The sequence below is a fragment of the Bombina bombina genome, chromosome 3, assembly GCF_027579735.1.
Source record: "Bombina bombina isolate aBomBom1 chromosome 3, aBomBom1.pri, whole genome shotgun sequence".
Taxonomy (NCBI): Eukaryota; Metazoa; Chordata; class Amphibia; order Anura; family Bombinatoridae; genus Bombina; species Bombina bombina.
The window spans coordinates 861,503,002-861,528,777 of record NC_069501.1 but is presented as its reverse complement, the minus strand read 5'-3'; positions in this window follow the sequence as shown (position 1 = coordinate 861,528,777).

Below are 25,776 nucleotides of genomic sequence, written 5' to 3'. Positions count from 1 at the left end.
TTTGTGCTTTCTTCCTAAACATTTTCATAATACCTTCAATTATTGCTGACATCAATCAATAAATTCACAGTAACAGTAACAATATACGTTAATATGTATATACCTGTGCAATATCAATTAATTTCATTCCAAGGTGACAATTGTGACTATGTCCATGAAATATCTGTTTATTTACACAGCTTTCATGGCTCATTTGAGGAATTAACAATTCAATTCTAACTAATCCAGAAACATATATATTTATACTCCTGACCGTGCAAGATACAACTATATATTTCTCTGGCTTATTATTTTATCTACAAAGGGGTTTCACTTTCGCTCGGAGCTGCGTCTATCAGCTCTGCACATTCAGTAAGAAAACTGTCAGTTTTTTTTTTGCTCAAGTGATAAACAATTATGTATCCTGCCGACCGACTACGCCAATAATGTTATGTGATTCTTTTTTCAGGATATGATGTTATCATATATCACTTTTCAGCAAGGAAATGACTGACACATTACACAGGTTTTCACAATCTTATAATAACAATGATGGTTTATTCTGCAACATAATCATGGAAACAAAATACCACAAACCACTATTCATACTTATAACACTCTATGCAATTGCAATACTCATATAATCATCTATGCAGCTTTTAGTTACATTCAGTTGCCTGCGCAACGACTGATAACAATCTTATGTTGTATTACCACTAAAACAAGTCTAGCTAGTTTTATACAAACAAATTAATACATCACCGTGATCTCTGGTTGCATCATCCTATCCTGCCGCTTCTGGGGCGCAATGGGAGGGGACATCTGGGCAATCTTTGGACCAGGAGACAAACAGGCGATCAGCGGGAAACAACACTGAAGATGCGTCCATCCACAGGTCCCAAAAATACACTCAAATACACACATCAAAAATACACAGACGCTCAGACACTCAGACTCTCAGACTCAGACATGATCAGATTGCCCAAATGTACCCCTCTTTATACTGTTCACTTGTGTAACAGTTTTGGCGCAACTCCACAGATCCTGAGACCGCTCCCTCTGAGGTTGGCCGTGGTCCAAGACATCTGGCCAGTCTGTCTTAGCCTCAACCAAGCTTATCAGGGCATGCCCAGGTACTATCTCTGACGTATTCCTAAACTGCAATGCCGTCATCTTTAGTTTCAAACAAACATGTTTTTCTGCCTAACATTACACATCTGATTATGTGGTCTTATGCAGTTACTTTTGTCAAATACATCAATAATAGTTTTAACAATCTTTCCATAGATATAATTAATAGCTAAACATCATAATGGCTTTATTACTTAGCCTATTGCAATTAATATTACTTAGCCTATTGCACTTAATAATAATTAATCTTTTAACAATATTACGATGGCATTAGCCCCTATACCAATGTGTTATCAAGATGTTCCTTAATGTCAGTAAGTGACCCCTGCCAAGGTTACACCCTTGTTCTGTCTGGGTTTTGACTTCTTATCATCAGCATCCATCGGTTGTTTACCACTTGTAGCATGACTTAGTAAAATTCAGTGTCATCTACTTGAAGTTAATTAATGTCTTTTACTCTGTTAAAGGCACACTCTCTTAAAGGCAAAGTCACACAAGTTAGTGCAAGTGTCTTATGCTCACACTCTCTTAAAGGCAAAGTCACACAAGTTTAAGCAAGTGTCATATGAGCAATTACTGCAACCACTTTCCTTACAATAGTTCTTAACTATTTAATAGCTATTGTACCTGGTTAAAATAAATACAAAGTTACCTGTAAAATAAATATTAATCCTAAAATAGCTATAATATAATTATAATTTATATTGTAGCTATATTAGGATTTATTTTACAGGTAAGTATTTAGCTTTAAATAGGAATAATTTATTTAATAAGAGTTAATTAATTTCGTTAGCTTTAAATTATATTTAACTTAGGGGGGTGTTAGTGTTAGGGTTAGACTTAGCTTTAGGGGTTAATACATTTATTAGAATAGCGGTGAGCTCCGGTCGGCAGATTAGGGGTTAATAATTGAAGTTAGGTGTCGGCGATGTTAGGGAGGGCAGATTAGGGGTTAATACTATTTATTATAGGGTTAGTGAGGCGGATTAGGGGTTAATAACTGTATTATAGTAGCGCTCAGGTCTGGTCGGCAGATTAGGGGTTAATAAGTGTAGGCAGGTGGAGGCGACGTTGAGGGGGGCAGATTAGGGGTTAATAAATATAATATAGGGGTCGGCGGTGTTAGGAGCAGCAGATTAGGGGTACATAGGGATAATGTAAGTAGCGGCGGTTTACGGAGCGGCAGATTAGGGGTTAAAAATAAAATGCAGGTGTCAGCGATAGCGGGGGCGGCAGATTAGGGGTTAATAAGTGTAAGGTTAGGGGTGTTTAGACTCGGGGTACATGTTAGGGTGTTAGGTGCAGACGTAGGAAGTGTTTCCCCATAGCAAACAATGGGGCTGCGTTAAGAGCCGAACGCGGCTTTTTTGCAGGTGTTAGTTTTTTTTTCAGCTCAAACAGCCCCATTGTTTCCTATGGGGGAATCGTGCACGAGCACGTTTTTGAGGCTGGCCGCTTGCGTAAGCAACTCTGGTATTGAGAGTTGAAGCTGCGTTAAAAATGCTCTACGCTCCTTTTTTGGAGCCTAACGCAGCCTTTATGTGGACTCTCAATACCAGAGTTATTTTTATGGTGCGGCCAGTAAAAAGCCGGCGTTAGTTTTTCGGGTCGTTACCGACAAAACTCCAAATCTAGCCGTATGAATTGTACAATTTCAAAAACATATTTTTCTGTCATTTCTTTATAAAATATTGTTGCATTCTTCTGTCTTTTTGTAAGCAGGCAATTCGTTTTTTATTAATACAGTACTATGGAAACATCTAATTTGATTCCACTACCTAAAGAAAAAAATGGCATTGAGGACAGTATACATTTTCATAATGCTCTGTGCACAATAGAATCATGGAAGCCTGTGTTAGTGTACACACAATGCTCTACATTGCAAAGGTTATCCAAAAGTATATCTGCAAAATGTGTTGTTTACATTGAGATATCTGTCTGAGTACAATGTAAAGTTTAAAGGGACAGTCGACTTCAAATGTTTTATTGTGTAAAAAGATAGATAGCGCCTTTACTACCCATTCCCCAACTTTGCACAACCAACATTGTTATATTAATATAATTTATAAGAACTAAAATCAATAGCATTTTATATGTTTTTTACAGCAAGACAAAAGCTAGTTAATGTGTACCATATAGATCAGGGTTCTTCAAACCACGGGTCAGGACCCATTACTGGGTTACAACACCATGTGTACTGGGTCGCGACTTATGTGTGTGCTGTGGGAGTGTGTGTGGTGTATTGTATGAGATTGTGTGTGTGCTGTGCGTGTGTTGTGTATGAGAGTGTGTGGGGTGTGTGTTGTATGAGAGTGTGTGTGTGTTGTATGAGTGTGTGTGTGTGGTGTGTGTGTGTTATGAGTATGTGTGTTGTATGAGTGTGTGTGTGTGTGTGGGTGGAATGTGTGTAATATTAAAGTGTGTGTGTGTGTTATATGAAAGTATGTGTGTGTGTTGTATGAGAGAGTGTGTGTTATATGAAAGTGTGTGTTGTAAGAGAGTGTATGGGGTGAGTGTGTGTTATATGAAAGTGTGTGTGTTGTATGAGAGTGTGTGTGGTATGTGTGTTACATGAAAATGTGTGTTATATGAGAGTGTATTTGTGTGTGTTGTATGATTGTGTGTGTGTTGTTTGAGTGTGTGGTGTGTGTGTTGTATGAGAGTGTGTGCATTATTACGTCTTACAACGCTTTCAAATTTGACTACAATCAGGAATAAAGCATGCACATATATTAGTCTCTTTGCCAAAAAGTGCAGCTATCATGTTTAGGAAATTTTCAGACCAAGTATAAAAATAGGGTCCAAAAGGTATGTGGTATCATGGCACTGGGTCTTGGGGGAAAAAGTTTGAAGAACCCTGATATAGATAACACTGAGCTGACTCTTGTTGAATTGTGAGTTATCACTGATTGGCTAAATTCAAGTATGCACACACCTATGAGATAAGGGGGATTGGTGCAAATCCTTAGATACAAGGTAATCAAAGATTATTTAACATTGTATTGTGAAAGGATAACTATGCTTTGTGAGTGTTGCAATATTAAATGTACTGTTTGTCACATAACAAAATGCTAACATTGGGCTTTTAGAAAACCATTTGACTGAAGCTGAAGTGCACAGTTACTTACAAAAAAGAAATGATTCACTGGCACTATGTGGGTAATTGGAAGATCCACTATGGGGACTAGTGATGTTGCGAACTGTTCGCCGGAGAACAGTTCCCGGCGATCTTAGCTTGTTCGCGTTCACCGCGGTGGGCGAACATATGCGATGTTCGATCCGCCCCCTATTCATCATCATTGAGTAAACTTTGACCCTGTATCTCACAGTCTGCAGACACATTTCAGCCAATCAGCAGCAGACACTCCCTCCCAGACCCTCCCAGCTCCTGGGCAGCAGCCATTTTAGATTCATTACGATCCTGCATTCTTAGTGAGAGGAGGGTTAGTGCTGCTGCTGGTGATTTTATAGGGAAATTGATAGCTAGGCTAGTGTATTCAGTGTCCACTACAGTCCTGAAGGACTCATCTAATCTCTGCTGTAAGGATAGCACCCCAAAAAGCCCTTTTTAGGGCTAGAACTTCAGTCCAAAAAGCCCTTTTTAGGGCTAGAACTTCAGTCGTTTTTTTTTGTTTTTTTTTGTAATCTAATTGCATTTGCCTGCCTGTCAGCATGTGTGTGAGGCTCACAGCATATACTGTGATTAATTGTTCTGTGCCACCACTGATATCTGGTGTAACATTAGTGTAAATTTAAAAAAAAAAAACTTTTACATCAGTTTGCTAGTGTAATCTAATTTAATTTTTTATCAGGCCTGTGTGTCAGGCCCACAGCATATACTGTGATTAATTGCTCTGTGCCACCACTGATATCTGGTGTAACATTAGTGTAAATTTAAAAAAAAAAATACTTTTACATCAGTTTGCTAGTGTAATCTAATTTCATTTTCCATTAGGCCTGTGTGTCAGGCCCACAACATATACTGTGATTAATTGCTCTGTGCCACCACTGATATCTGGTGTAACATTAGTGTAAATTTAAAAAAACAAAACTTTTACATCAGTTTGTTACTTTGCTAGTGTAATCGAATTTCATTTTCCATCAGGCCTGTGTGCCAGGCCCACAGCATATACTGTGATTAATTGCTCTGTGCCACCACTCATATCTGGTGTAACATTAGTGTAAATTTAAAAAAAAAAACTTTTACATCAGTTTGCTAGTGTAATCTAATTTCATTTTCCATCAGGCCTGTGTGTCAGGCCCACAGCATATACTGTGATTAATTGCTCTGTGCCACCACTCATATCTGGTGTAACATTAGTGTAAATTTAAAAAAAACAACTTTTACATCAGTTTGCTAGTGTAATCTAATTTCATTTTCCATCAGGCCTGTGTGTCAGGCCCACAGCATATACTGTGCCTAATTGCTCTGTTTTCCACCACTCATATCTGGTGTAACATTAGTGTAATTTTTTTTATAAAAAAACGTTTTCATCAGTCTGCTAGTGTAATCTAATTGCAGTTGCCAGGCCAGCCTGCCACTGCCAGCCTTAGTGCCACCATTCATATCTGGTGTAACATTAGTGTAATTTTTTTAACAATTTTTTTTTTACATCAGTCTGCTAGTGTTATTTAATTGTAGTTGCCAGGCCAGCCTGCCACTAGTGCCAGCCTGTGTGTCAGGCTCCCAGCATATACTGTGCCTACTTTCGTCCTCAGTGCCACCACTCATATCTGTTGTAACATTAGTGTAACTTTTTTTTAAAAAAACTTTTACATCAGTCTGCTAGTGTTATTTAATTTTAGATGCCAGGCCAGCCTGCCACTAGTGCCAGCCTGTGTGTCAGGCTCCCAGCATATACTGTGCCTACTTCCATCCTCAGTGCCACCAATCCTATCTGTTGTAACATTAGTGTTAATTTTGTAAAAAAAAAAACTTTTACATCAGTCTGCTAGTGTTATTTAATTTTAGTTGCCAGGCCAGCCTGCCACTAGTGCCAGCCTGGTGTAACATTAGTCTATCTTTTTTTAAAAAAAAACTTTTACATCAGTCTTCTAGTGTTATTTAATTTTACTTGCAAGGCCAGCCTGTCACTAGTGCCCGCCTGTGTGTCAGGCTCCCAGCATATACTGTGCTTACTTCCATCCTCAGTGCCACCACTCCTATCTGGTGCAACATTAGTGTAAACATTTTTTAAAAAAACATTTACATCAGTCTGCTAGTGTTATTTAATTTTATTTGCCAGGCCAGCCTGCCACTAGTGCCAGCCTGTGTGTCAGGCTCCCAGCATATACTGTGCCTACTTCCATCCTCAGTGCCACCACTCCTATCTGTTGTAACATTAGTGTAAATTTTGTAAAAAAAAACTTTTACATCAGTCTGCTAGTGTTATTTAATTGCAGTTGCCTGCCTGTGTAATGTCCCTTTAACCGGGCTCCACCCCTTTAGCCTTTATAATTCCACTTCCCCTTGTACACATTGCTTGATTATTTTGTGTACTCTGAGTTCCTCTCTGGCTACTCAGTCACTTTGTCTCAAGTCCTTATTTTTGTTACAATTGATATTCCTTTGATTCCTTCACTGGAACCTTTGTGGCTAATTGTAACCTTAGCCCTCTTCTATACATTGTGCTTTTCAACTACACCTTGCTCCGCTGGCTGTGGACTATTTTTGGTATAAGGATCCGGATCTACCTTACTGGCATATCCTTCTGCTCATTTCCACGCTGAGGATCACATGCTGCATACTGCTCACACAGCTCTCATCTGCACGCTTTGCTGCTCTGTTTGCTATTTCATCTCTGGAACAACCGCATCTACTTGGATACCTCCTACCTGGGTTTTGTCACGCAAGTACTTTAGCTCATGTTTGGAGTATACTTGTCTCTCTCAGTGTGTTTCATATTTATCTGCTAATCCACTAACTGCATTAAGCTGCTTTCTTCAACTGTGTCTGCTTGCCTGCCTGTGTCTCACTTAACTTGCTTGTACTCCACCCTGAGACTATACTTAACTTTTAACTGCAGCTTGCAAGCATTAACCTGTTACTCTCCAGTGTTGCTTGTACTCCACCCTGAGACTATACTTAACATTTAACTGCAGCTTGCAAGCATTAACCTGTTACTCTCCAGTGTTGAATATACTTGGAAGAACTCTGCTCTCTGACATAACTTTACTTATAATCAGTTTCTACCATTTATATATATATATATATATATATATATATATATATATTCAAACAGTTTTTATATATATATATATATATATATATATATATATATATATATATATATATTCCATTGCTGGTTCTTTTCTGTATTAACTGCTGTTGATTTGATTACCAATTGTTCAGGTTCATAACTTTTGGTGTTCAGTCATTTCAGCTACATTTAATCTGTTTGCCAGTTTTAAGTAATTATAAACAGATTATTACAGCCTGCCAGCGTGTGTGCCAGGCCCACTTTCCAACTAGTGCCACCAATCATATTTGTTATAACAGTAGTGTAAATATTTTTTAAAAAAACTTTTTGGACTGTGAAACATCAGTCTGTTAGTGTATTCGTATCTATCAAATGTATATTGCATCTTTTGATCTATGTTATTCGTATCTATCAAATACAGGGAGTGCAGAATTATTAGGCAAGTTGTATTTTTGAGGATTAATTTTATTATTGAACAACAACCATGTTCTCAATGAACCCAAAAAACTCATTAATATCAAAGCTGAATAGTTTTGGAAGTAGTTTTTAGTTTGTTTTTAGTTATAGATATTTTAGGGGGATATCTGTGTGTGCAGGTGACTATTACTGTGCATAATTATTAGGCAACTTAACAAAAAACAAATATATACCCATTTCAATTATTTATTTTTACCAGTGAAACCAATATAACATCTCAACATTCACAAATATACATTTCTGACATACAAATCAGTGACCAATATAGCCACCTTTCTTTGCAAGGACACTCAAAAGCCTGCCATCCATGGATTCTGTCAGTGTTTTGATCTGTTCACCATCAACATTGCGTGCAGCAGCAACCACAGCCTCCCAGACACTGTTCAGAGAGGTGTACTGTTTTCCCTCCTTGTAAATCTCACATTTGATGATGGACCACAGGTTCTCAATGGGGTTCAGATCAGGTGAACAAGAAGGCCATGTCATTAGATTTTCTTTTATACCCTTTCTTGCCAGCCACGCTGTGGAGTACTTGGACGCGTGTGATGGAGCATTGTCCTGCATGAAAATCATGTTTTTCTTGAAGGATGCAGACTTCTTCCTGTACCACTGCTTGAAGAAGGTGTCTTCCAGAAACTGGCAGTAGGACTGGGAGTTGAGCTTAACTCCATCCTCAACCCGAAAAGGCCCCACAAGCTCATCTTTGATGATACCAGCCCAAACCAGTACTCCACCTCCACCTTGCTGGCGTCTGAGTCGGACTGGAGCTCTCTGCCCTTTACCAATCCAGCCACGGGCCCATCCATCTGGCCCATCAAGACTCACTCTCATTTCATCAGTCCATAAAACCTTAGAAAAATCTTGAGATATTTCTTGGCCCATTCTTGACGTTTCAGCTTGTGTGTCTAGTTCAGTGGTGGTCGTCTTTCAGCCTTTCTTACCTTGGCCATGTCTCTGAGTATTGCACACCTTGTGCTTTTGGGCACTCCAGTGATGTTGCAGCTCTGAAATATGGCCAAACTGGTGGCATCTTGGCAGCTGCACGCTTGACTTTTCTCAGTTCATGGGCAGTTATTTTGCGCCTTGGTTTTTCCACACGCTTCTTGCGACCCTGTTGACTATTTTGAATGAAACGCTTGATTGTTCGATGATCACGCTTCAGAAGCTTTGCAATTTTAAGAGTGCTGCATCCCTCTGCAAGATATCTCACTATTTTTGACTTTTCTGAGCCTGTCAAGTCCTTCTTTTGACCCATTTTGCCAAAGGAAAGGAAGTTGCCTAATAATTATGCACACCTGATATAGGGTGTTGATGTCATTAGACCACACCCCTTCTCATTACAGAGATGCACATCACCTAATATGCTTAATTGGTAGTAGGCTTTCGAGCCTATACAGCTTGGAGTAAGACAACATGCATAAAGATGATGATGTGGTCAAAATACTCATTTGCCTAATAATTCTGCACTCCCTGTATATATTGCATCTTTTGATCTGCCTTGCTGCTCCTTTCAGGCAGGCCAGCTCTTTGCATACAGGCCCACAGACTCTGTAACAGATCTCTCTTGCAGGGAGAGGTGCAGCCAGAATGCAGGGTCAGAACCTCTGCAACTGGTATACTTGATTGTGCAAAAGGAAGTAACCTTACCATGGGTCTCAGACCGCATGTCTTATTGTTATACTCTGTCAGGGAAATTATATATCTATCAAATCTATCTATTTATCTAACTATCAATGGTATCTATCAAATATATATTGCATCTATTGATCTCTGTAATTCGTATCTATCAAATGTATATTGCATCTTTTGATCTATGTAATTCGTATCTATCAAATGTATATTGCATCTATTGATCTATGTAATCTATGTATCTATCGATCTCGTGGTTGTGCAAATGGACTGTTTGCGGTGCGTTAAACAGGGAGTTTGGTCTGTCACTGTGAAGCGGGCGTAACCCTTACACTACCTGATTGATACAACATCAAACCTGATGTTTTAAAGAACGTTATTCCAAACAATTTAGGAATGTTAGGTGATTTATGCCCTTTATGGCTTAAAACCAGACTCTGCATCAACTGTCATTTTCCGTGGGAGTTTTGCCATGGATCCCCCTCCGGCATGCCACAGTCCAGTTGTTGGTCCCCTTGAAACAACTTTTCCATCACTATTGTGGCCAGAAAGAGTCCCTGTGGGTCTTAAAATTTGCCTGCCCATTGAAGTCAATGGCGGTTCGCCTGTTCGTGAACATTAGCGGAAGTTCGCGTTCGCCGTTTGCAAACACAAAATTTTAGGTTCGCGACATCAAGAATGGGGACATGACGGCATGATTTGTTTGTATGAGTGGAATCAGTGCTGCGGTTATGGTCTCCATTGATTTGGGGGATCAACTCCATTGCAGTTTATGTTAATGTATCATTTCTTATACCCTCGTTTAATTTCTGGCAGAGTGGACTGGTGATATAACTAGTATTGACCTATTTTGGATACTAGCTTTTTAATTAATCACAATAAAGTTAGGTTTAATTATTTGAGGAAGATAGTGCGCCAAATCTCTAATTCCCTATCTCGTTACTTCTTATCCCTTTTCCTTCTATATTTCCTTGTATCTGTTGAATTTGATAAGTGCACAGTTACTTACCAGTTTGTGCTTATCCTCACTGACACATAGGGCTCAATTTATCAATCAAGGGGTGGACAGGGGCGTACATATTTGCCCCTGTCCGCCCCAGCTCTCCTCTGGTGGGCAGCAATCTGCTGCCGGACGTTAACATTTTTCACTTGCCTGCTATCCCGCTACCTACCCCACACAGCCAATCACGCGCAGGCAGGAGCTGTCAATCTCCCTGGCCGGATGAGAAGAGGGTAGGAAAGCAGCGGTCTCATGGCCGCTGCTAGATAAGTCATGACGGTAGGTTCTCTTGTGAGAACCTGCAGTCATAGGGAGGAGAAGGGCTTCATAAATTGAGCCCATAGTGATGTCCAGTTCATAAACGATGCAGTGGAATTACATAATTAACAAGTGCATAATTAAAAGACCATGCAAAAACACCTAGTCTGAATTTCAAAATAGCAGTAGATTTTTTTTTTTTCTGACAAATTAATTTTTTCTCTTATATTCCAGCCCCCTGTATTATGTAACAGACATCAGCCAATCACAGACTAGTATAGGTATACAATGTGAGCTTGTGTACATGCTCAGTAGGATCTTGTTCCCCAGAAAGTTTGAATATAAAAATACAATTTGATAATGGAAGTAAATTGGAAAGTGTCTTAAAACGGCATACTCTATCTGAATCATAAAAGGTTATTTTGACTTGAGTGTCCCATTTAACTAACTCCTTTGCAATTAAACACTCAGTTAACCGTACACTGATTCAAATATAAGGTCACAGCAGTTCTCAATACACCCCTGCCTTTACCCCTAACTGCACCTTAAATTATCCCTTACTGTCCCTTACTATAAATACTACTCACCATAACTTAACCCTAAGGACCCCTGTTAACCCTAACTGCCCCTTAATTAATATTGCTGTGGAGCTCTGAGATAATAGTTATTGTGTTAATGTAAATTTATTATAATACCTATTAGGTAAATAAAGTGGCTATCACTTCCCTGTGTATGATCATGGATAACCAGTCTTTTGCCAGATATAGAACTATTAGGCAAATACAACAGTACAAAATGCAGCATACTTTGCACTGTGTTCCCACACAATATATGCAGCATACTCTGTTCTATGCACCATGTTGTATGTATTTGCTTTGGTTTTTCATATACATCAAGACTGGTTATCCATATGATATGGGTAAGAAATAGATGTAACGCTGCGCTGTGTGTCAGGACGAGTCGGACAGTGATTCAGGGGTCAGGAATTGGATTGGTGGAGCATCCTTAATAGGAGAATCTGCAGCTCGTCCATCATACATCACGTGCCCAACAAGTGAACTGATGAATTGGTTCATGAACTGGTTAAGTTAAACGAGCCGTCCAAAATGAACTGATTCATCAAGTTGAATCAGACTTCCCATCTCTACTAATACACTGAACTGAAAGAACTAGTAGCTGGTGGGCGGGAGCTCCTCCTCCTGCAGATAGGTCATCAAAACATGACTAGCTAGGGAAGGAACAGTATACACCAATTTTCATATAACTGCATGTAATAGACACTACTGTAAAGAAGAATATGCACAGATACTGATCTAAAAACCCAGTATAAAAACTTTTAAAAATGTAGACGCTCCAAATTTAGCACTGTTAGGGAAATTAGCTGGAACACCCAGTGAAAGGGGCTGGGTGCAGATACTCTTCCCCTTTCCTGCATATGAAAAGACAGATTAGGCAAACAGGAGCCAGCAGTGGTCTGTAAACGCACGTATACATCTGACACTTTGGGGCTTGGGTAGGAGTCTGGAACCAGCACAATGTTGTTAAAAAATAAGCAAAACTCAAGCCATAGATAAGATATTGGAGGACTATTTTAAAGAGAATGTGGCGTCAAGCACTTCGGATAGAACTGTATGGGAGGCGCATAAGTGCGTAGTAAGAGGAGAACTTATTGCAAGACAGGCAAGGGAAAGGAAGGAAAACGGACAATTCCTGAACTCCACACTGGCACAAATAGGATATTGGGAAAACGAACATAAGCTACAACCACATTCTAAAGAAGCTTTAGCATCTTTACAAAAGGTTAGACAATCACTGAAAAACTACCTTACAAAAGATTACCAAAGAAAAGCCTCCTATCTAAAACAAAAATATTTTGACGTAAGGGATAAGACAGGTACTTAATTGGCAAAGGCCCTGAAGCGTCGCCAACTGAACACCCACATACACCATATCAAAAACAAGCAGGGGACTTTACATAACGACAGTAAAAATATCGCAGACATTTAGACAGTATTACGCATCTTTATATAACATCACAGAAGAAATTACGCCACAGAGCATAGAGGATTTCCTGTCAGAACTTAACCTTCCTACCCTAGAGGCAGATGAAGTCAGGGACTTAGAACTCCCCATATCAGTAGATGAAATTAAAAAAGCTATAACGGACATGCCTAGTGGCAAATGCCCAGGACCAGACGGCTTCAGCATGAAATATTACAAAACATTCCCACACCATTTACTAGCCCCATTAACTAATATGTTCAACTCTCTTGTAAAATATAATGGATCCCCAGAGAGCATGTTAGAAGCCCATATAACAGTTTTACCGAAACCAGGTCGGGAGCCAAACAGACCTGAGAATTTTCGCCCTATATCCCTTTTGAATTCGGATATTAAGATCTTCGCCAAAATTTTAGCCCACAGAATAAATACATTTTTGCCCAAGCTTATTAACACAGACCAAACAGGCTTTATCCCGGGAAGGGAAACAAAAGACAACACCCTAAAGGCTATTCAGCTTATGTCTTATGTTAAACATAACAAAATCCCAGTGGTACTGATATCTACGGATGCTGAGAAAGCTTTTGATAGAGTAAATTGGCAATTCCTAAAAGCAGTAATGCACAAGATGAAATTCGGCAACAAATTAATTCACTATGTTTTCTCCTTGTACACCTGCCCTATGGCCAGGATTAGGGTGAACGGTACTCTGTCAGATAAACTTTACATTAGGAATGGAACTAGACAGGGGTGCCCACTTTCCCCAGTTCTCTTTGCCATCTCCATAGAGGCCCTGGCCTCTATGGAACAACCCGCGAATTAGAGGGATCCGGGTGGGAGACACGGAACATAAGTTAGCTCTTTATGCAGACGATGTTCTACTTACACTTACGGACCTAGAAACATCTCTACCAGAGACATTACATTTATTCCAGAGCTACGGGAAAGTCTCCCATTTCCTAATAAACACTAGTAAATCGGAAATGCTAAACCTAACATATGACGAGAAAGGGTTTCAACATCTGACACAAAATTGCCCTCTTAAGATACAAAAGTCGAAGCTTAAATACCTGGGTATTTACCTGTCACCCGACCCCAAGATATTATTCCAATCTAACTATAAAGAATTAGAGGCCACATTGATAACAGACCTTTCAAGCTGGAAGAGTAAATCTATATCATGGATAGGTAGAGTCAATGTAATAAAAATGAACGTTCTCCCCAGGCTTTTATATCTACTCCAAACTGCCCCAATACATCTCCCACAACAATACCTTTCTAAAATCCAATCCCTATTGGAACAATTTATATGGCAGGGTATCAGACCAAGAATAGCCAGGCAAACAATGTATATGCCCAAAGAAAATGGTGGGTTGGGAGTCCCCAACATGCATATGTATAAAATAGCTATAGCCATGCAGAACCTAGTAGAATGGTGCACTAACAACCTTCACAAGCAATGGGTTCAAATCGACAGACATATACTGGGATTGTGCAATGCTGGAATAGTAGCATGGCTCCCGACTAAACAAAGGCCGACAATTATCCAGCACTACCAGGTAATGGAGGAATTTTTTCAAACATGGGCCAGACTAATAAACACCACAACTCACATGTCCAATATTGTCTCACCCATGATTCCAATAAGTCACCACTTTTTACTCCCTTGGACTCTCAGAGACACTCAGAGAAACTCAGGTACACATATTAAGAACAGAATCATTTCAATATTTCAACAGGACGGGAAGATTAGACCCCTGGACTCTATACTGGAATCACACCCAGACATCAAGGTAAACTGGTACTCATACACGCAAACCTGTCACTTCATACAGACTCATCCCAAGAGACAATACATATTCAGAAAACCGACGCCATTTGAAACTTTCTGTTTGTCTACTGACACCCCAAGACACTTAATCTTGCTATTATACAAACAACTACTATTAGGTGACTCACAGAAATTACCCACTTACAGTAGAGTATGGGAGAAGGAACTAGGACTAGATATCCCGGACAAAGACTGGCAGAGAGCATTCCTAGAAACTAAAAAATCATCTGTCTCAGTCAGAGTATTGGAAACCAATTATAAACTCCTTACACGCTGGTATCTCACCCCTAGCAGGCTGCGAAAGATATATAAAACAGTGAGTAGCAAGTGCTGGAGGGGTTGCGGAGAAGAGGGTAATATGACACACATATGGTGGAGTTGTGACAGATTAGATGATTTTTGGATCGAGATTCTGGGACATATGTCAAACATAATAGGAAAACAAGTGCCCAACGACCCCTTAATACTTTTAAACATATCCCTCCCCAAACTCAACAACAAAATAGCCAAACATTTGCTTATTCTAATGCTTAATAGCGCCAAATCGTTGATACCCAAGCACTGGAAATCAGATACAACACCGACAGTAGAGGAGTGGAAGGAGCAGGTGGAAAACTTTCTTCACCTAGAGAGATACCATCACTTACAAGCAGGCTCCACGGAAACACACAAATTAATGACACATATGTGGAAACAAAGCTTCACAGATGATTAACAAGTGCTGGCTCACCACAAAGGGAGGTTAGGTACTCGCAACTAGGATCATATCTATACTTATCTGCACGCCGTGCTCGGGGCTGTCAGGGTTATATTTGTAAATTAGCATGCTGAAAGTGGAGCTTCAACCACTCACACCTTATATAGATAGATAGCAATTTGTACAGTCAGTATGCAACTGGACAGTGTCTAAAAATGTTTTCCCTTCTTTATTTCTTTTCCGCTCTGATTGGAGATACAAAGCATGCATACTTCTTGTCAGCTCAATTTCGGTTGATTTGCTGTTTTTCCCAACTGTTTTTGCAAAGAACAATGAACAAGTACTGTCTCAGGAAATGTGTGCTATCGATACGTTTAATTTGAAAGACTTTTTGAAAATGTAATATGTACTATAACTCTGTATGAATATCATATCAACACATTGCCTTTACTGTATATCTTTAATGACTTAATAAAGTATTTTTGAAAACCAAAAAAAAAAAAAAAAAAAAAAAAAAGTGCTACCCAGGTTCTGAACCCCCCCCCCAAAAAAAGGGTACTTAATTTTTTGGTGGAAAATAGATACAATAACTGAAAAAAAAAATAAAAATAAGCAAAACTATACATTGCTACAAAAAAAACTCCCAGGTGGACTGTATGACTGGCTCATCTGCAAAACATTTATGCAAAGAAAAATCTAGTGTATAATGTCCGTTTAAGGTGGAATAGCATGTCTATAATTTCTAAATCGTGCACACGATTTAGCTAAATTGTACGCAAGAATTGGCTAAATCGTGAGCACGATTTGGCTAAATCGTGAGCAGGATTTGGCTAAATCGTAAGCACGATTTAGCAAAATGTGCTCACGATTTAGCAAAATGTGCTCACGATTTAGCAAAATGTGCGCACGATTTATAAAAAAAATCTTGTGTGACACCTCTGGGGCTCTGTAAGTTATAAACGCTCAAAGATAGGAGTTCTCAGGTGTAAGAAAAAAAAAGGCAGGCAAAGTACTTTAACATTGAGACGCATACATATATATCTCTAAAGTTTTATATATACATCTAAAGATGTATTTATGTATTCATATGTGTATACAGTATATGTATTTACAGACCTAAATACACATGTATTTCACAAGCGCAATATGTGCTCTGGTATTAGAAGTTAAATGCAATGTGAATGTGACTTTCTTGCGAATTGCAAGAAAGCTTTGCACTCATGAGAGTGAGCTTCCATAGGCTCCAATGAGAGCCTCACCCTGATGCCAATAGACTCAGCACAGAACCTAGCGCAGCAAAGAGGGTAAGTTATGCAGCGTTGGGCAGCAACGTTTAAATATATATATATATATATATATATATATATATATATATATATATATATATATATATATATATTTTATGTGTTTACATGTGTATATACACATATTAACACATAAATATATATTTATATAAGCATAGGATTCACAATATTCCATACAGTCAGTTTAGAAGGATAAGGAGAAATTGCACAGATCTAGATACTTTTCTAGAACAAAGTCAAATTTTATATGATAGATTTTTGGACAAGGGATATCCATCTACCTTATTAGATCAGGCCCTAATTAGGACCAAGAATTTAGATAGAACTAAGATCTTACGAACCATCAAGTCAGAATCTGAAACGAACACTAGGAAGATCTTATTTATAACACAATATAAACCTGATTTTCACAAAATACAACACATATTCAACAAACACTGGCATGTGATCCAAAGGGATCCCATACTCAAAAATATAGTTAATAACAAACAAAAAATAGTATACAGGAGAGCACCAACACTAAGAAACAAATTAGCTCCCAGTAAAAGAGTTAAACGTGTCCATCATATTGGTAGAGGATACAAAACTAAAATAAATAACAAGGGAATTTTTGTCCTACAGGGAATTTACAAATGTGGGAAAACTGGATGTGGTTCATGTAAATTCAGCAAATCCGGTTTAAAAACTTTCAAATCAACAGCCAAAGGGGAATCTTTTAACATCCCTGGTTTCTTTAACTGTGAATCAGATTTCGTAATTTACCTTATACAATGCTTATGCGGCCTACAGTGTGTAGGTCGCACCTCCAGAAAAATTAGGATTAGATGGGGTGAACACCATCGCAATTGTAAAAATTGCAAAAAAACTAAGATCAAACACAGTATACCAAACCATTTTTTAAATAAACACAATGGTAACCCATATATCTTCAAATATTATCCGATAGATTATATTCCAAAATCATCAGACTATAATTGTCAGCCTGTGGAAGGTAATCTCACCCCTGTAAAGGAGAGAGGGAATTTTTAGGACCACAACTGCAGGCTTAGGAGTGTTGTGAAAGTATCAGTGATTCTGTGTAAGTGAGGGAAGGCAGCAAGGTTCAGAATCATTAGATACGGTTCACTTTTATTATAAGGATAGGTGTGACAATGGCTGAGACCTCAGAGCGTATAGCCCCACTCAGTATTGACAAACTGGTTCCCACATTTAACAACATGCAATTGCAAGTTAAAGTTTTAGACAGACCATATCTAATCATAATTGGCAGCAGACATAGTGTACAACTTTAAGGCAACAAATAGAGCTAATGAGATTTAGGTAGTAGTTAGGTATTGAGACTGAACAATTAAGAATATAGGTAGAATAGAGCGTTTTAATATGAAGGAAACCTAACTAAGATTCTGAGACATGTCAGGAGTAATTACTGAATATTCGTAAGTTACTGCGGTATGAGTATGAAGGAAGCGCTTTTGAGACTTACTAGTAATAGTAATGGGTGAGGTCTGTCCGGACAAAGCGAAGTTCCCCTGCAGAGTTTGGGGAAATTGCAGCGTGTGCGATGGCGTGTGACGTCACCGCTTGCCGGTTCCGGTCCTGTGTTTGGTAGAGAGGTGAGCAGCGTCTGTCTCAAAGGTTGCAAGGAGGTTAGAGGGTGAGAAGCTGGATTCAACAATCAAGCAATTTGGTATGAGTAGGAGGGAAATTTAAACTGCTTGTTGGGGAGGAGTTATGTAAGTGTGAAAAGACACAGCTATACAAAGGATAAGGCAAAGAACTTAGGCAGTTATGACAATAATAGGCTAATAAAATTAAGACAACGGGAAACCTACTGGATATACAAACTGAAGACCCTCTATCCAGTGGGTCTCAATGCCAATTTAGATCTAGCAGCTTTCAACTGATTCACATCCATTCCATAGTGCATATATTATCCCATACCATTCAACACTACTAATGTAAGAGATAGCTACATTAATACACAACCCAAGCATATCACTACTCGCTGATTGTGGATAGTTTTTAACAGTATACATATGTGTGTATATATATATATAAAGCCAGGGTTGCTGGCGAAACATGTTGATATCTGTGTGAACACCAAGAAAGAAAAAGCCTGTTTTTTACCTGCGTACAGAAGTACTTAAGTGCAGGAGATTGAGGAACTACAAACACAAAAGCTAACTTGCGCAAGTTACAGAAACAAAAGGATTGTCTACAGTTTGGTGCTGTAATCAGAGCACTTCTAAAAAGACCAGTGACAAGGTAACACAAAGAAAATTACCTACCGGAACCCCTTGTCTGAGAGTCAAACTGAGGACACATAGGAACCGCCGGGAAGCCGTGAGTAGTAACAGCTCACAAGAGAGGGTAAGAAAATCACCCCTAAACACTGTTTGGAACATTCCTTTTCTACAAATTAAGCTCAATGAGGTTACAAAGAGGTAACTGTGAAACCGTAATATATCACAACATAAATATAAGAATAAAGAACACAGCCCTCAGTAATTTATCTCCAATTACTTACAAATGCTTTGAACTTTTTAGATGCACAAAATTACAACCAATATAAGTAAACAGCCATTGTGGGGACACCATTTATAATCAGTCTTGCATTTAAATTGTTTTAACTAATTGTTAGTTTTTGCTACATATTTTAAAGTTGATGAAATATAGATATAAAATATCGAATAGAGACAAATATTATTAATTGTGTTGAAATAAAAGAATACATTCTATCTAAAATCTTTGAACAAAGGATACAAAAGAGCAGATAAATCCTTTTATTTGTGTATGAAACAAATGTATATCTGAATTTTAGAAATTTTATGAATTGATCGATATAGTGTTGCAACACTTAGGGATTGTGATTTATTTTATCTTGGTATTATCATGTTTTTATTTTGAAAATAAATTGTAGAAGAATTTTTCACTTATTCTGTCCAAGGTCCAGGTTTTTTCTACATATTTAGCTAACGACTTCCATACACACCTTTTATCCCTTTTGCAGATTAAGCGCCTAATCTCCATAACTTTTTCACTATATATATATATATATATATATATATATATATATATATATATATATATATATATATATATATAATGTTTTATCCAACTTCAAATTCACAATTTACACTTATATATTGCTTTCAATACATGCACATTAGTCTATACAGGATCAGTTTTACACATCTAGTTCTCACACACCATTCTCTAGTTTTACAGGATCTATTACATTACAGATTCAACATTTTGTCTATCCCTTGTAGTTGATCAGTCAACTCCCCTTATACCGCCCACTTTGTGGACATTCAGTTAGCTCCTACCACCCGCATGTCTCGGGGTGATATGGGCTACACTTGTACTAATAGTATAGTTAATATGGTTTTATATATAAATCACAAACGTATATTTTTATCTTCTCCTGTAACTATACAGCTAGCTCCCACCTATTACACTGTGGGGTATGATATAGGTTACAATTTGAAGAGGCATGTTGGTTAGTCACATACATTGCACTTTACATTACACAAATTTTCATCACATAGCTAGTTCTCACTGGAAACTAGTTAACAATCATATTTCTTTTCAAAGATCACAATTCTATCATAAGGTTTAATGGACGATACAACTATAGATGGTTTTTACGGTCAATTTAATAAAATTAAGCATCTTTTCTTTTTCATCACCATTCATATTTACTAATAAGCGTCCATAAGTCAGTTTTTAAGACCTATCAGGTCCTTTCTGAATACAGACCACTATTTCACATATGAAATTATTGTTTTATAGATCCGACTGGGAATTCTTTATACTGGAATCTAATGAGATGGTTTTATACCACAGACTTTATTGGTATAGATACACTTTACTCCATCTCATCATACTGAGGATACATTCAAACCAGATATAGAAGACTATGATATATTTAATTCTTTCATATATCATTGTTTGGTTATCAACAATTGATACCTGACGTATTTGGACAGAAAATATCAGATTTTTCTATTTCTACAACTAACGGTCACCTTTCACACAATGACGTTTGACGCATTATATACTTTTTAAATACATGAACATATTTGTTTCTTTTACTATTTCAAAAACTAGTTAAATTGTCGACACAGATGACTCAGATTATATTCTCACTATTACACATTCCCACTTATTTGGTTTTACATACACTCACAATTCATAATTTATCTGATTTTATTAGGCTAATATTTGGATCATGTTTGAAGAAGCAATATACTTTTTATGTGTACACATACACAAAAATGCATGGTTTTTATAGACAAGGTTTTTTGTTTATTAAAAGATGACCGTAAATAGAAAAATATAAGTATACATTGTTTCTAATATGAGGCTCCACTAGTATGCAATTTGAATATTTGCAAGTTTCTCTTTTTTCTTAAAGAATCGACCATTCTGATTAATTTGTACCTAACATTTAACACCTGTCCAGCCAAAGTAATTCTCCTTAAAGACACAGTCCACATTCTTATTTCCATTGGTTCCTCTTTGTGTGACAACTTCCGTTTTTATTTTGTTACAAGTGTATATAATGTTACTAATTACAATACTTTGTATTCATTTTTTATACTGCCTGGAGAAACGACCAGTGTGTTTTGGTCGATAACCGCGTTGCTGTAAAAAATAAAGCGTTTTCTTACCTTTTAAATATCGGAAGTTGTCCTCTTGTTTTTATCCTTCCTCTAACCCCACAAGTGGGTATTGAAAGTGTCTGCGGTTTTGCCGAAACTTGGATTCCTGTTGAGAACTACGCTGGGGACACTCTGATCAGTGTACTAGCCACTGTAGAGTGCTAGCCTGCCCACTAGCACCGGTAATAGTACGGTGCAACTAGATCTGGTAAGCATATTTACCACTAACATCCACCAACCCATATGGGACATATTACACTATGAGGCGCCCTCTTTTTGTTTTCTCATTTGCATAGATTGTCCTGCGCACTGGGTTCAAGTGGAGCTGCCTTGCCACATGTTGGAAACATTTTATATCGTTATAGATTCTGCATCTCTGACATTTGTTACTTTTACACAAAAGCAACTTTCTGGTAATATTTGGACATTACACAAACATACATTCAGCGTGCCTCTTTGCGTTCCCCTCCAGGGTTCTTCAATTATATATATATATATATATATATATATATATATATATATATATATATATATATATATATATATATATATATATATATATATATATATATATATATATATATAAAAAAAACAGTGATAACCAAGTCCCCATAGACCACAATGTAAAGGCACTTTTCAGCGCTGTTTTTTTCTAACACCCCACATCCTCTCACTTTAAACCCTATAACTGCTTAAAGCAGTTATTTTAATAATAAAAAAGGATGTCCATATTTTCTATTTTTAAAAAGGAAATGTAGACTTTATTTTAGGGGACATTTTTTTAATTAACCAGAGGTCTGACCTCTGGTTAATTTTCCTAGCGCAAAGTGCTACTGCCAGCTCGCGGTAGCATTAACCGCTACTCAAAGTGGCTGGATTTTTAACATGTGCCTGTAAATAACAATAAATTAGCGATTCACTTGTAATTATGCCCAAATGTGTTTTTGATTCTTATGCAGTCCTTCTTTCTAATACTGCATCTTCCTCTAGCCTGGCCTTTTCTATACTTCTACATGTTGCAAACCAAACTTTTCTAAACATATTCTCAGTTTGTTTCTCTTCAAGCTACAGACTGCTCTAAGCTGTTTGACACACCTGTAGTTGGTTTATGTTTACATAATAGGTTAGCAATTAATAATCACATCTGGCATTATAAGATACATATATAATATAATCCTGTTATTCCTCACACAACATTCTTTTCACTTCAAACTTGCTGTAGCCCTCTTATAAATCCTACATTATTTTAACATATTTTCTAAATATATATATATATATATATATATATATATATATATATATATATATATATATATATATATATATATATATATATATATATATATATATATATATATATATATATATATATATATCTTTAGCTCCTTATCAAATAAGGAACAGGTAACTTTGAATAGGATTCAACAAATCCAGGGGTCAGGTGTCCATGGCAACTTAGACATTAGACCTGGCAATCTGAAAATCATTTTTTTTATAGCTCCCTGGGCAACACTATTCTTCTTCACTGTTGTTATGGCCGTTATTTCAGCTAGAACTACCTAACCTTCTTTCTTATGAAGGGTTTTCAAACTCTTCCAAGCTCTTCAAAGTGGACTGGAGGGGCATTCCTATGTCAGTTAATATTTTAAATCAGATTTTCTCATAAAATGTGTCTCTTTATCCCTGTTCTCCATGTTTCATTGTTACAAATATCTTAAGAACCTTAACAAACTCAGGGCTAAATTACAAGTGACACACTAATGATAGCGCAGGTGGAATAACCAATTTTCCTTGATCGTGATAACATTAGCACTACACTTTGATATTACAAGTCCAAAGTAAAGTGGGCTAACCAGAGAAGAGATCCAACTTCGCTTAAATGCAGCCTATACTTTCAAATAATATTTGCGCTGATCTTACAAGTTTAAAGTTATTTGTTGCGCTATTTAGTGCACCTTGAGACCTAGGGGTAAATTTATCATACCCTGGGTGGACATGATTCCCTATAGCGAATCATGTCCGTCCTGTATCACTAAAGGCTGACGGCATTAAACATTGCACAAGCATGTCTGGTGAAATGCTTGGGCAATGCCGCCCCCTGCACATTCACGGCCAATCGGCCACTAGCAGGAGGTGTCAATAATCCCGATCGTATCTTATTGGGATGATTGCAGTTCGCCACCTAAAAGGTGGCGGATGAGTTAAGACCGCTGCTTCTTAAATCCTGTTTCTGGCAAGCCGAAAGGCTTGTGCAGCAAAAGCAGCATCCACTGCTTAATAAATATACCCCATGATGTAAACTGAAAGGGTTAAAAAGAAAGGTACATAAAACACATTAAAATTAAGATTTTCACACAAATATATAATTTTAATAAAAAGATTTTAAAAGAGTTAAAAGGGGAATAGTATTTGACAAGGTGTTTGTCTGGAGAGGGCTCCAGTGTGTGTGTGTGTATTTATATATATGTATACATATACACACACACAGTTGTATGCAAAAGTTTAGACAACCCTGACAATTTTCATGATTTTGATTTATAAATAATTGGGTGTTTGGATCAGCAATTTCATTTTGATCTATCAAATAACTGAAGGACACAGTAATATTTCAGTAGTGAAATGAGGTTTATTGGATTAACAGAAAATGTGCAATATGCATCTAAACAAAATTAGACAGATGCATAAATTTGGGCACCCCAACAGAAATATCCCATCAATATTTAGTAGAGCCTTCTCCTCTAGACACTTTCTATAGCCTGTAATGAGTGTCTGGATTCTGGGTGAAGGTATTTTGGACCATTCCTCCTTGCAGAAAATCTCCAGTTTAATGATTGCCGAGCATGGACAGCCCGCATCAAATCACCCCACAGATTTTCAATGATATTCAGGTCTGGGGACTGGGATGGCCATTCCAGAACATTGTACTTGTTACTCTGCATAAATGCCAGAGTAGATTTTGAGCAGTGTTTTAGGTTGTTGTCTTGTTGAAATATCCAGCCCTGGCGTAACTTCAACTTTGTGAGTGATTCCTCAACATTATTCTCAAGTATCTGCGGATATTGAATGGAATCCATGTGACCCTCAACTTTAACAAGATTCCCATTATCGGCTCTGGCCACACAGCCCCACAGCATGATGGAACATCCACCAAATCTTACTGTGGGTAGCAAATGTTTTTCTTGGAAAGCTGTGTTCTTTTGCCGCCATGCATGACGCCCCTTGTTATGACCAAATAACTCACGGCTAGATTACGAATTTTGCGGTAAGAGCGGTGTGGTACTAACTTGCAAGTTATTGTCACCGCTCACTTCCCTACAGCGCTGGTATTACAGGTTTTCATAAACCCGGTGTTAACAGGCAAAAAAGCGAGCGTAGAGCAAAATTGTGCTCCATACCGCACTCCAACACCATTGCTGCTGAAAGCTGCGGTGAGCTGGTTTTACGTGCTCGTGCACGATTTCCCCATAAACATCAATGGGGAGAGCCGGCTAAAGAAAAGTCTAACACCTGCAAAAAAGTAGCGTAAAGCTCCGTAACGCAGCCCCATTGATTCCTATGGGGAAACAAAATTTATGTTTACACCTAACACCCTAACATGAACCCCGAGTCTAAACACCTATAATCTTACACTTATTAATCCCTAATCTGCCACCCCCGACAACGCCGACACCTACATTATACTTATTAACCCCTAATCTGCCACTCTGGACATCGCCGCCACTATAATAAATATATTAACCCCTAAACCGCCGCACTCCGCATCGCAAACACTAGTTAAATATTATTAACCCCTAATCTGTGGCCCCTAACATTAAATAAATTACCTAAATTAAATACAATTACCTAAATTACAAAAAAAAGAAACACTAAATTACACAAAATAAAAAGACATTATCAGATATTTAAACTAATTACACCTAATCTAATAGCCCTATCAAAATAAAAAACAAAACCCCAAAATAAAAAAAAACCCTAGCCTAAACTACCAATAGCCCTTAAAAGGTCCTTTTGCGGGGCATTGCCACAAAGAAATCAGCTCTTTTACCTGTAAAAAAAAATACAAACACCCCCCAACAGTAAAACCCACCACTCACACAACCAACCCCCCAAATAAAATCCTAACTAAAAAAACCTAAGCTCCCTATTGCCCTGAATAGGGCATTTGGATGGGCATTGCCCTTAAAAGGGCATTTAGCTCTTTTTCAATTGCCCAAACCCTAATCTAAACTAAAACCCACCCAATAAACCCTTAAAAAAACCTAACATTAACCCCCGAAGATCCACTTACAGTTTTGAAGACCGGACATCCATCCTCAATGAAGCCGGGAGAAGTCCTCAGAAAAGCGGCAAGAAGTCCTCAACGAAGCTGGGAGAAGTCTTCAAGCTGGCAGAAGTGGTCCTCCAGACGGGCAGAAGTCTTCATCCAGAGGGCATCTTCTATCTTCATCCATCCTGCGTGGAGGGGGTCCATCTTCAAGACATCCGGCGCGGAGCATCCTCTTCAATCAAAGTCTTCTTCCCGAATGAAGGTTCCTTTAAGTGACGTCATCCAAGATGGTGTCCCTTGAATTCCGATTGACAGAATTCTATCAGCCAATCGGA